Source organism: Silene latifolia, chromosome 1, assembly GCF_048544455.1.
Source record: "Silene latifolia isolate original U9 population chromosome 1, ASM4854445v1, whole genome shotgun sequence".
NCBI lineage: Eukaryota > Viridiplantae > Streptophyta > Magnoliopsida > Caryophyllales > Caryophyllaceae > Silene > Silene latifolia.
This window is the reverse complement of record NC_133526.1, coordinates 136125112-136136333: the sequence shown is the minus strand read 5'-3', so window position 1 is coordinate 136136333 and position 11222 is coordinate 136125112. Positions and strand designations below refer to the sequence as shown.

Genomic DNA, 11222 nt, shown 5'->3' with positions numbered 1-11222 from the left:
AATCTTCACCATTTCCGTCGAGGTTTGATCCAAAAGCTTGCTTTAAACATGACTAATCGAGGTATGTGTATTAATCTTGCATTAATCATCTACATTTGTCGAATTTTGAGCCGCGAGAATTAGGGTTTTCGACCCTTTTGATCGAAAATTTGGGGCTTTTCCCCCAAATGGATTTGCTTTGCCAAATTGATGCTAGAAATGGATAGTAGGCAATGTTAGGAACATAACCATGTATTTGCTTTGAATTTTCATCGAGTTTTGAGCCCTTGAGCGAATTTTGAGACGGTTTTACAGCTGAACCGTAAATTGCTTCGAAAATAGCCTTAGGATTGTCCATTGGCGATGAAATTTGATATTTGGGATCCTTGGATGATGGGTAAACTTCCTGCCATCTCGAAGTTTTGGTTTGTGACAACTTTTTCAGGGCACCTTTCTAGGGCATAATCGCCGTTATAACGAAGTGCTACCGAATTTTCGATTTGAACCCGGAACTAGGCCTTGACTTGGACTTGACTTGACCCAATTTATCACATGAGTGATTGGGTTGGCGGGAATATGGCCAAAGATGGCCAGAAAGGACAGTTTTCAGGGCTGTGGAGGCTCGAAAACTTCTTAACAAAGGCTTGTCGTCATGTGACGCGGCCGGAATTTACTTTAAATGTTGCAGGTGATGAGGCTTCTACTTCTGGGAGGACTCCCATGGAGATAGACGTTGTTACGGTTGAGGAGGCTTCGGAGCAGGCTCTCATCGCTGCGGTGATGGTTACTGGAGACGAGGCTCACGAGGAGGAGGAGGAGGAGGAGGAGGCCCCGAGACGGGCCAACGTCAGGCGAGGAGGTCGTCAGCTGAGGGGAGCTCCCGCGTGGGCTGAGACTTGGGAGAGTAGGCACCTCGTGTGGGCTGCAGAGGGTCATCTGTCCTATAGGACGGTGAAGAGCTTGGTAAATAAGAATTCACTACTCATTACCCATTCTCTTTCATTCTTTTTTTTTTGTCCAAACTTCTTGCAAATTTCGTTCAAAACTAAAGATAGCTTTGTTTCAAATCATAATAGGAGGCCGGGAACATCAGGTCGTTCTCGGGTTACACGACAGCGATGGAGCACTACGAGCAGCTGTCGGCGGAGGAGAGGGCCATGATCGAGCGTGGAGCGTTCGGTCCTCTGGTTCAGGTCTGGAGGGATATCGTGAAGAGGAAGTTGTGGGCTAACCTTAGCCTGGTCCGCGCTTTCTTGGATCGATTCTGGGATACGACTTCCACGTTTCACCTGCCTTTTGGTGAGGTGGGAGTTACTCTGGAGGATTACGGCATGATTTCTGGCCTGCCGTGTGGGACCGAGGAGATGGTGTGGCCGGAGACTGCTATGAGGGCGGATTCGGCCGAGGCGAGGAGCTTGATCGGCTGGAACTTATCGCCGAAGGCTGTTGTAGTGTCGGGTTTGGTACCCAGTACCTATGTCCGAGACTACTTCGCGGGGAAGACCCCGGCGCTGGTGACGATCGATGGGAGGGAGACTGCTCCTCCTCCTTGTACAGCTGAGCAGAGAGCTCGTCTGTGGCTTTGGTGGTTCTTGTCTTCGATTTACCTCGGAGACAAGGGCGAGAGGCTATCGACGAAGCTCCTTCCCTTTCTTTCGACCGAGTTCCCTAGACGCCGGGACCGGGTCAGGTCGCTGGTTTTGCGGTCCTCATCCGCTTCATGAGGGCCATGGTTCGTCCGGAGTTGATGGAGACGGGGACTTCTCCCGGCGCGTCGGACTCGGACTCTTTGTTGGAGGTATGAACCTTCCAAAGTAAATTCCTTTCTTTATTGAAACACGAAAGATCGTCATTGATTATTTTGTTTTACAGGCATGGGTGTACTCTTACTTCCCGAGTCTCGCGCTTAAGAGGACAGAGCCGCTGGAGAAGGCCTATCCCGTGGTGAGGGATTGGGTGATGTGCCGGACGAAGAGCAAGCGCTCTTCTCACAATATCTACCGGCGGGATGTGAACGCCCTTCAGCTGAGCAGCGTGAGTATCTCACTCGTATTTACATCTCTTGTACTTTGCTTTCACTTGATCATAGGAATGATCTTTGCCTTAACTTGTCGCAGTGGGTGCCCAGACCTTGGGTGGAGTACGCTGGAGCGCCTCCTTTTGTCGCTGAGGTCCTTCGACCTAGGAGTCCGAGTCGGCTGCTGTTGTGGACGTCGATGGGTCCTGTGTGGTATCTGGGCGATCGTTTGGCTCGTCAGTGCTCTCGGGGCGCGTTGACGGTTCCCATTGACCCTCCGAGGACGATGTTCGGGGAGCCACTGAGGCTGAGAGGGAGGCGGACCTGGCTGGTGCCAGTGGCGACGACCTTCTTCTGCCTGGCGAGGACTACTCGGCGTTCCTTTACGGGAGGTTGGCGTACTGGCCAGTAGTGGTGAGTATCTTTTATTTTTGTTTGATTTGATTTTGAGAATTACGACGAAAGATCATCGATTAATGGGAGCTATTTGTCCTTGTAGGAGGTTGAGGCGGCGGGCATCGAGCCCCCAGTGTACCCCGAGACTCTTGAGTACACTGACGCGACTGGGAGGACGACGATCTCCGAGTTGCGTGACTTCGACGTAGCTGTGACGGATGCTGGCCTAGACGACTGGCAGCATCTGATTCGGAGGGTGAGCCTCCAGCTTATATACCTTTCGTGTAAGAACACACTTGATTGAACTTGTTCACTTTACTGAGAATTCTTTTGAAATGCAGGTCGCGCCATCTCGGTTCGTGGCACTATGGAGGGTGGCCAACCGGCTACGAGCTACCGCCATCGAGGCACTCGTCGGTGGTTGAGGTCGTCAGGTATGAACCTCGTTTGATTTCTTTTGATTTTTGATTTTCAGTTTTGTTTGAGTTGATTGACATGAGCCAATTTGTTGTTTATAGGGTGACCGCGAGCTGGAGCGAGAGTTGGCCCAGTCTCGGGAGGAGACGGCTCGCTTGTCGAGGGAGCTCGAGTTTCGGGATGCCGAGATTGCTGCTCTTACGGCGAGGGTTGCTGAGTTGGAGGGTGTCCATCAGTAGTTTGGCGTAGTTTTGTAGACTTGTGCATCTGATTTTGAACATTTTTGGACTTGTTTGGGGCGCAAGCCCCCAGTTTGCTTGGACTTTGGACTTGGTTCGGGGCGCAAGCCCCCAGTTTGCTTGTACATTTGTATATATGATGGCCTGAGTGCCTTTTTTCTTTGGGTTGTGTTGCTTGTACCTGCAGGTTAGTTCTTGAACAGGTTTGGTAGACAACGGTTTACGCCGTCATGCTGCCGAAATTCACATGGAAATCACGCAAAACATACATTTTATACACATATGGTCTTAATTAGCGCAAAAAATGAGACTCAAAAGGATACAAAAAAATGCAAAAATTTTGTCGGAAATGACCGGACGGTAGGGAGGGTTACCCCCTAAAAAAAGAAAAAATAGAAATCTGTAAGTGTAGAAATGAAAATGTTGAAATGAAAACAAAAGAGAATTATTTCCTAAAAATGAAATTAAAATGAAATTTATGAAATTTAATTAAAATGAAATTTTATTTCCTAAATGAATTAAAATAATAAAAAAAGAAATAAGTGCGATGAAAATGGCGAAGGTGTCGACGTCGCCTCGAAATGCGTGCCCGCGAATTTAGAAAGTTTGAAACATGGTAAACTGCTCGTATTTACCAAAATAAAATCCCGTAGGAATAGGAAATTATTCGTTATAGAATTAGGAAAGATCCCAACGCGGAAATCACAGAGAGTGAGCCTGGGGAAGAGGCGCGGCATGAGCTGCGTTGCTTTGAATAGGCGCAGCAGGAGCTGCGCCTGTTCCCAAGTTTGTCTCTCCTGGCGGATTTTGGAAACAGCAATTAGTATAAATAGAAGCGTCGACGAAGCTTTAAATCATATAATTCTTCCGTCTTTTCTCCGTTAATCTCATAAAAACTCCCAAAATAAATTTTCAAGAGAAAATTTGTCATCATGAATACTTTGGAGATCCGCTTGAAGGAATGGACTAATGAATTCTTGAATATTGAGAAGCACGACATGGGTGCTCATAACCTTGGGTCTCTACTGAGTTTGAAACTCATTAAGGTGGTAAAAGCATTCTTGAATGCCTGCCTTGATTATTGGGACCCAAATTGTCATGTTTTCGCGTTCCCAGGTGGTGATATTTGTCCTTTTCCGGAAGAAATTGCTGCTATTGGTGAGTGGGACCCTGAGCATTTACCTGCCATTCCTTCCACCTCACAAGGGTATAAGACCAAATTCAGAGACTTGCTTGGATTGACTAGACTCGAGGTGGATCGCTTGGTTACCCCAAAAGGCGTGAGAATGCTGGACTTTGTAGACTGATTCATCAACAGGGCGGACCCCACTGTCTCTCATGTTGCCAGGAGGAGAGCCTTTGGCTTTTGTTTGCTGCATGTGTATGTCTTCCATGGACACGTTGATGAAGATTTGCGAGGTGATCCCCGTCTTTTGGGTCTTATCGAGCAAATGGAGCTGCGCAGGAGCCCAGCTTGCTTGTGCTTAGGGGAGATTATCTTGGGTTTGGATAATAGGAAATCCAACCGCGATCTGCCGCTTTTGGGGAGTCTCGTCATCTTACAGGTAAAAGACACCCTTTTTTTTTCGTTTTTTTTTTGTTTTTCGTTTTTTTTGTTCGTTTTTTTTTTTTTTTTGTTCGGGTGTCTAATACCTGCTTTTGGTAGGTTTGGCTTATGGAACGGCTCCGACTGCTCGAGCCCCCAGTTCATGCACTTTCCTATCATTCCCGTATGATTGCGATGAGGACGCGGTTGTACATGGTGGACTTCACCCGGGTCTGTGACTATTGGAAGAACAAGCTGAAGAATGATGATGGCCCGTTGATTAGGTGGGTTGTACCGTGGTGGCATCTCAAGTCTGTCACTGGAGTGTCTTCTTTGGATCCCACTAGGTCCGTGCGCATTCCGGGATTGGAGTTCATGGTATGCATCTTTCCGGAAAGGTTGATGAGGCAAGTCGGGCTGAAGCAGACTATCCCGAGGCTTGATACCGTTCCGCAGACTGCTGTAGCGCTTACCACCGAGAGCCGAAGGGAGTGGGCTATCAAATGGGCCCAAAGGAACATGTGGTTCTTGAGCTTCTCCGCCAATGCTTTGTGGGTGTCGGATTCCTATCTGAGGTGGAGAAAGGCTGCGACTTTGGAAGAACGCGAGAGACTGAGGAAACGCAAGCCTGTCGACTACAAGGTGCGCGAGGGAGAGAAAGAGAAGGAGAAGCATCTGACAGAAGGAGAAGAAGAAGCCTGGATTTCAGGTCATTCATCCTTCGAAGAAATCAAAGACTACTCCTGTTGCGGAAATGGTGGTTGGCAAAAATGGAAGAGTCAGGCCTCTAGAAAGACCGTTGGTGATTAGGTCTGAAGTGGTGCAAGAGCGCCCGGCTCGAGGTCGTGACAAGAAGTATGACAAGAGTGACAAGGGCAAGGGGAAGATGGAGGAATAGCCCGAGTCCTTTATTATTATTTGATTATTATTATTATTGTTGTAATAAAAAGGAGTGATTTTTAGAATCCTAGCCTATTCTATTTTTATTATGTAGCGTATTATTATTATTAGAAAATGAAAGGAATAAAAAAGGTTGAATGGTTAAGAAACCGCCGTGATTTTTCTTTTATTATTCTTGTCGAATTTCAAATGCAATGCAAATGTCCTTCTATTTACATTTTAGGTATAGCGGGTTGAATCCTGTGAAGGATTGCCTACGTATTCACTTAAAAAGCGAAATCAAACCCTTGCGCGTAGTTCGAGTAAATGTAAAAGAATAATTGTTCGAAGCAAGAGCTTGTAATGAACATAGAAAATAAGCATGAGCTTTTGTTTGTTCTCAAGGTGCGAATTTAGTTTATTTGATGATATGAGGATGACAGTCTTGTCAAGATGCAAGAGCATAGTGACACTTAGCTTATTTCAGCTTGGCCAGGGGCCGTTTATTTAGTGCCACAAGAGCGACACATGGGTTTACGCGAGGCGCGTTTTTTGTCCTAATCTAGGCATAGTATCGTTTCAGTTGGTCAAGGTTTGTGGGGTTCGAAAACTCATTCCCATCTAGGTCTGTGATTCTAACCGCACCCCCTGGAAGTATGGATTTGACTAGGTATGGTCCGGCCCAATTAGGTTTGAATTTTCCCCTTGGGTCGACAGGTAAAAGAGCTCTAACCGATTTGAGTACTAAGTCTCCTTCTTTGATGTTTCTTGGCCTAACTCTTTTGTTGAAAGCTCGTTTGATACGTGCTTGATATGTTTGGACATTATGTAAGGCGTGTAGCCTACGTTCATCCAGGAGGATGAGTTCTTCATATCTATCTCTCTTCCAATCGGCTTCAGGGATCTGGCTTTCGAGTAGAATACGCAAGGATGGTATTTCTAGCTCGACTGGTTGTACGGCCTCCATGCCGTAGGTCAAATAGAAAGGAGTAGCCCCAGTGGGCGTACTAACTGATGTACGATATCCCCATAAAGCAAAGGGTATCTTGCTTGGCCAATCTCTATAGTTGTCAGTCATTTTCTTGAGAATTGTAACAACGTTCTTGTTTGCCGCCTCTACCGCGCCGTTAGTCTGTGGTCTATAGGGCGAAGAGTGGTGATGCTTAATCTTGTATTTGGCTAGAAATTGCTCGGTTTCAGCTTGGAAGTGTGACCCATTATCGCTGATGATCTCATGTGGGCAACCATATCGACAGATGATGTTGTTTTGTATGAATTTTGCCACATTTTTAGCCGTAAGAGCAGTGTAGGAAGCCGCTTCTACCCACTTGGTGAAGTAGTCAATTGCTACTAGAATGAAACAGTGACCTCCTGTTCCGGCTGGGGTTATCTTCCCGATTATGTCAATTCCCCATGCAGAGAATGGCCAAGGAGATGTCATCGTGTATAGCAACGAAGGAGGGACGTGTTGTACATTCCCGAAGATTTGGCAGTTGTGGCAATGTCTCACGTATTTGATGCAATCGGATTCCATGGTAGTCCAATAATACCCTAAGCGTGTGATTTTCTTTGCCATCATGGGCCCGCTCATGTGAGGACCGCATTCTCCGTCGTGGACTTCTTCCATCACCTTTCGTGCCTGTGAATGATCAAGGCAACGTAGGACTACACCAAGAGGTGTTCTTTTGTATAATTCTCCTTGCATCAGGATGTATTGGGAAGCTAATAGGCGTATAGCACGTTGTCCCCTTTTGTCCATATCCGGTGGATAGGTACCATTGAGCTTGAAATTCAGGATCGCTTGGAACCAGGGTTCCTGTGCGATTTCTTCTTCATTGGTGATTTGATAGACATAAGCCGGCTCTGACCGTCGTTCGATACACAAAGGCATTTCTACCATGTGGTCTGGCATATTTATCAACGATGCAAGTTTCGCAAGAGCGTCTGCAAATTGATTTTCCTCCCGAGGTAGGTGTAGGTAGGTTACGTGGTCAAAGAATTGAGCCACTTGGTCTATCCTAGCTTGATAGGGTGCGAGGCTTTCGCTTCGGATTTTCCAGGATCCTGTAACTTGATTGATGATCAGTGATGAATCCCCATGTACTCGGAGGTTTTTGATGCCTAAGCTTACTGCCGCTTGTAGTCCAATGAGGCAAGCTTCATACTCTGCAGCGTTGTTTGCCACCTCGAAGTCGAGTTTGACAGCGATTGGTGTATGCTCACCTTCAGGAGAAATGACCAACACTCCTATTCCGAATCCTCTTAAATTTGATGCTCCATCAAAGTATAGGTCCCAAGAGTCTACGTCTGTTTGAAGTATATCCTCGTCGGGAAATGACCAAGTGTCTATGGTTTGTGCGTCGTTGATAGGATTTTCTGCGAAGAATTCGGCGACGGCGCGACCTTTTATGACTTTTAGTGGCACATATTTGAGGTCGAATTCTGAGAGCATCAGGGTCCATCTTGCAAGACGTCCGTTGAGGACGGGTTTCTCGAAGAGGTATTTGACTGGATCCATTTTGGAATATATCTTGACGGAGTAGCAAAGCATGTAGTGACGTAGCTTCTTCGTTGCCCACACAAGAGCGAGGCATGTCTTTTCGAGTTGCGAGTATTTGCACTCATATTCCAAGAATTTCTTACTTAGATAGTAAATAGCTCTTTCTTCACTTCCTACAGTTTGAGCCAGCATAGCACCCATGGCAGTTTCAGTTACTGTGAGATATAAACCAAGAGGTTGATCTCATTGAGGTGGCATGAGCACCGGTGGTTTAGCCAATATCTCCTTGATTCGGTCAAACGCCTTTTGACAATCATCATCCCACATGGTGTGGTCTGTTTTCTTGAGTTTCTTGAAGATAGGCTCGCAAATCATGGTAAGTTTCGATATGAATCGACTTATATATTGTACCTTTCCCAGGAATCCTCGGACTTCTTTTTCTGTTTGAGGTTGTGGCATTTCGATCAGAGCTTTGATTTTTGAGGGATCTATTTCTATACCGCGTTGGCTGACGACATATCCCAGGAGTTTTCCGGATGTTACCCCAAATGTGCATTTCTGAGGATTGAGTCTCATGTTGTACTTTCGTAGCCTCGCGAAGAACTTGCGAAGGTTCGCAATATGTCCCTCTCTTTCCTTGGATTTGACGATCATGTCATCTACATATACCTCAACTTCTTTGTGCATCATGTCATGTAGGAGTGTAGTTGCGGTGCGTTGGTATGTAGCTCCGGCGTTGATCAATCCGAATGGCATTACTGTATAGCAATATGTTCCCCATTGGGTGACGAATGCGGTCTTGTGCATATCTTCCATGGCCGTCTTGATTTGGTTATAACCCGCATATCCATCCATGAAGGATAGTAACGTGTGGTCTGCAGTATTGTCCACCAATATGTCAATGTGAGGTAGAGGGAAGTCATCTTTCGGACTTGCTTTGTTTAAGTCCCTAAAGTCAACACAAACACGGATTCTCCCATCCTTTTTGGGCACAGGTACTATGTTGGCTACCCAGTCAGAGTACTCGGAAACTTTGATGAACCCGGCTTTGAATTGCTTATCAACTTCTTCCTTAATCTTTAGAGCCCATTCTGTTCTCATTCGTCGAAGCTTCTGTTTCACAGGTTTGAAACCCGGCTTAATCGGAATCCTATGTTCGGCGATATCCCTATCGATCCCTGGCATGTCTTTTTTAGGACCAAGCGAAAACGTCTTTGAATTCATTTAGGAGGTCTATGAAATTGGCCCTTTCGGTAGAGCTCAAGGTAGTCCCTATCCTAAGTTCTTTGGGTTCTAATTCGGTTCCTACGTTGATGGGTTCGGTATCCTCCATTACTGGTACCCCTTCCCCTTCCTGTAATATTTCTTTGGCTGCGTAGGGAGGTATTTCGGTCAAGTCTGGTTCTTGGTCATCCTCAGTATCATCGTAAACAGAATTGCACTCGAAAGAACACAGAGAGTAAGCAGAACCTGATTTATTCATATTAAGATTTGAGTAAAGTTGAAACAAAGAAGCCAACTGATCCATGGTCAGTGGCGGCAAAGGAACAGTAATTGGGGCATTCCCCGAACTACCGTGACTACTTGAGGCTAAGCTAGGAGAAACGAAGGGAGTGGGGATGACAACAGGAGTAGACTCTCTAAAGACTTCTCTAGACTCCGACTCTGACTCCGACTCCGACTCCGACTCGAACTCGTCGTCTTCTGGTTCTCCTTTGAACATCTCTCCTTCTCCAGTAGTGAGCTTGAAGAGCCTTCGGCCCTAATGAATCGGTCTTCTCCAAATAATAGGCTAACAGCTTGTTCGTCGAAGCAAGGTGCTTGACGGGTTTTGACGGTAGGAACCGTTTCGGGAGGAATGAAGTAGCAATCATGAAAGATCTCGATTCTGGCTAACTTCCTCTCAAGATAATGCCAAGGTTCGGGAAATCCATGAAAGAGTTCTGAACTTCCTTCTTGAACGAAGTATCCATTTAAAGTGGGGAGATATGGCCTCATTTGGACTCCCACGTACTTGCGATTTTGGACTTGAGCGAGCATTTCGAGAACTTCTTCTGTTGTGGGTTTGTACGCTAGTCCAAGTGGTATCCTTGTCGAGTTGCCTTTCTTGTATGGTGCGAAGGTGTTCTTCCGAATTGGGTTCAAAGGCATTCCAGGGAAGTATCCCTGAGACTTGAGTATGTGGTTGACCACCAAGTTGGAGTAGGGATTATAGTATAAGGGTGCCAACTCACTTTCTATGACATTCACACTTTGGAAGCCTCCAAGTTCGTATATGGGATCCGCAAGGACTTGATTGTTTGATTACTTCTCGATTATTGCTTTGATGGGTGACGAGGTGATCGTCACAACTTTGCCATTTAGTGGGATCTTGATCTTTTGATGAAGGGTGGATGTTACCGCTTTGGAAGCGTGAATCCAAGGCCTTCCCAGAAGTATGTTGAATGAAGCTTCGATGTCCACTATTTGGAAGTTAACTTTTCGTTCGATTGGTCCCGTGGCTATGGTTAGGCTAGCAAGTCCAACTACTTTTCGTCGTGTACCGTCATATGCACGTACACCTTGATTGGTGGGAGTCCAATCCGACTCCTTCATGCCTAGTTTGTATGCCGTTTTGAGAGGTATGACGTTGACTGCGGAGCCATCATCTACCAAAGTCATTGGCACGTTCATTTTTAGACAAATGACAGTGATGTATAGAGCAAGGTTGTGACTAGCGCCAAAAGGTGGCAAGTCTTCATCTGAGAAAGTAATAGGATTACTTAGCCTCGGTGATTCTTGGAAGACCAAGTTGACTACATCTTCGGGAGTAGAGTTATGCGCTACATTCAATTTGGCCAAAGCTTGCAGTAAAGCTTGGCGATGCGGAAATGAGCTTGCCACTAGTTGCCAGACTGAAAGATCAGCCTTGGTTTTCTGTAATTGCTTGAGCAAATGATCGGTGGGGTCGTCTTCGTTGTCATTTGGTGTGATGACGTTGGTTGGACCGTTTTGAGTAGTGCTTTGATATGGGCGACCCGAACGAGTTAGGTGATCCACATCTTGGTCTTCACCATTTTGGACTATTTCCTTGACTAAGGAGTTTTCAATGAGGTATTCGTCTTCATCGTCATCGGCCCAAACTCCATTGATTGCAGCTAGTTCCTTCATTCTCATGATATCACTTTCTAGTTGTATGATTTGGTCGACTAGTTTATCAACCACGGCGACTACTTCTTGCATAGTGGCATTTTGAGAGAAGATCAATGG

The 11222-nt window shown here is 46.1% G+C and overlaps 1 long non-coding RNA gene across 1 annotated transcript; it reads left to right on the top strand.

The window, feature by feature from the left end:
• Positions 1 to 2504: 2504 nt before the first annotated feature.
• LOC141604808 (uncharacterized) lies at positions 2505 to 3029 on the top strand. The gene is made up of 3 exons (XR_012526232.1): positions 2505 to 2648; positions 2734 to 2826; positions 2911 to 3029. It is a non-coding gene; the product is annotated as an uncharacterized LOC141604808 (long non-coding RNA).
• Positions 3030 to 11222: the final 8193 nt, after the last annotated feature.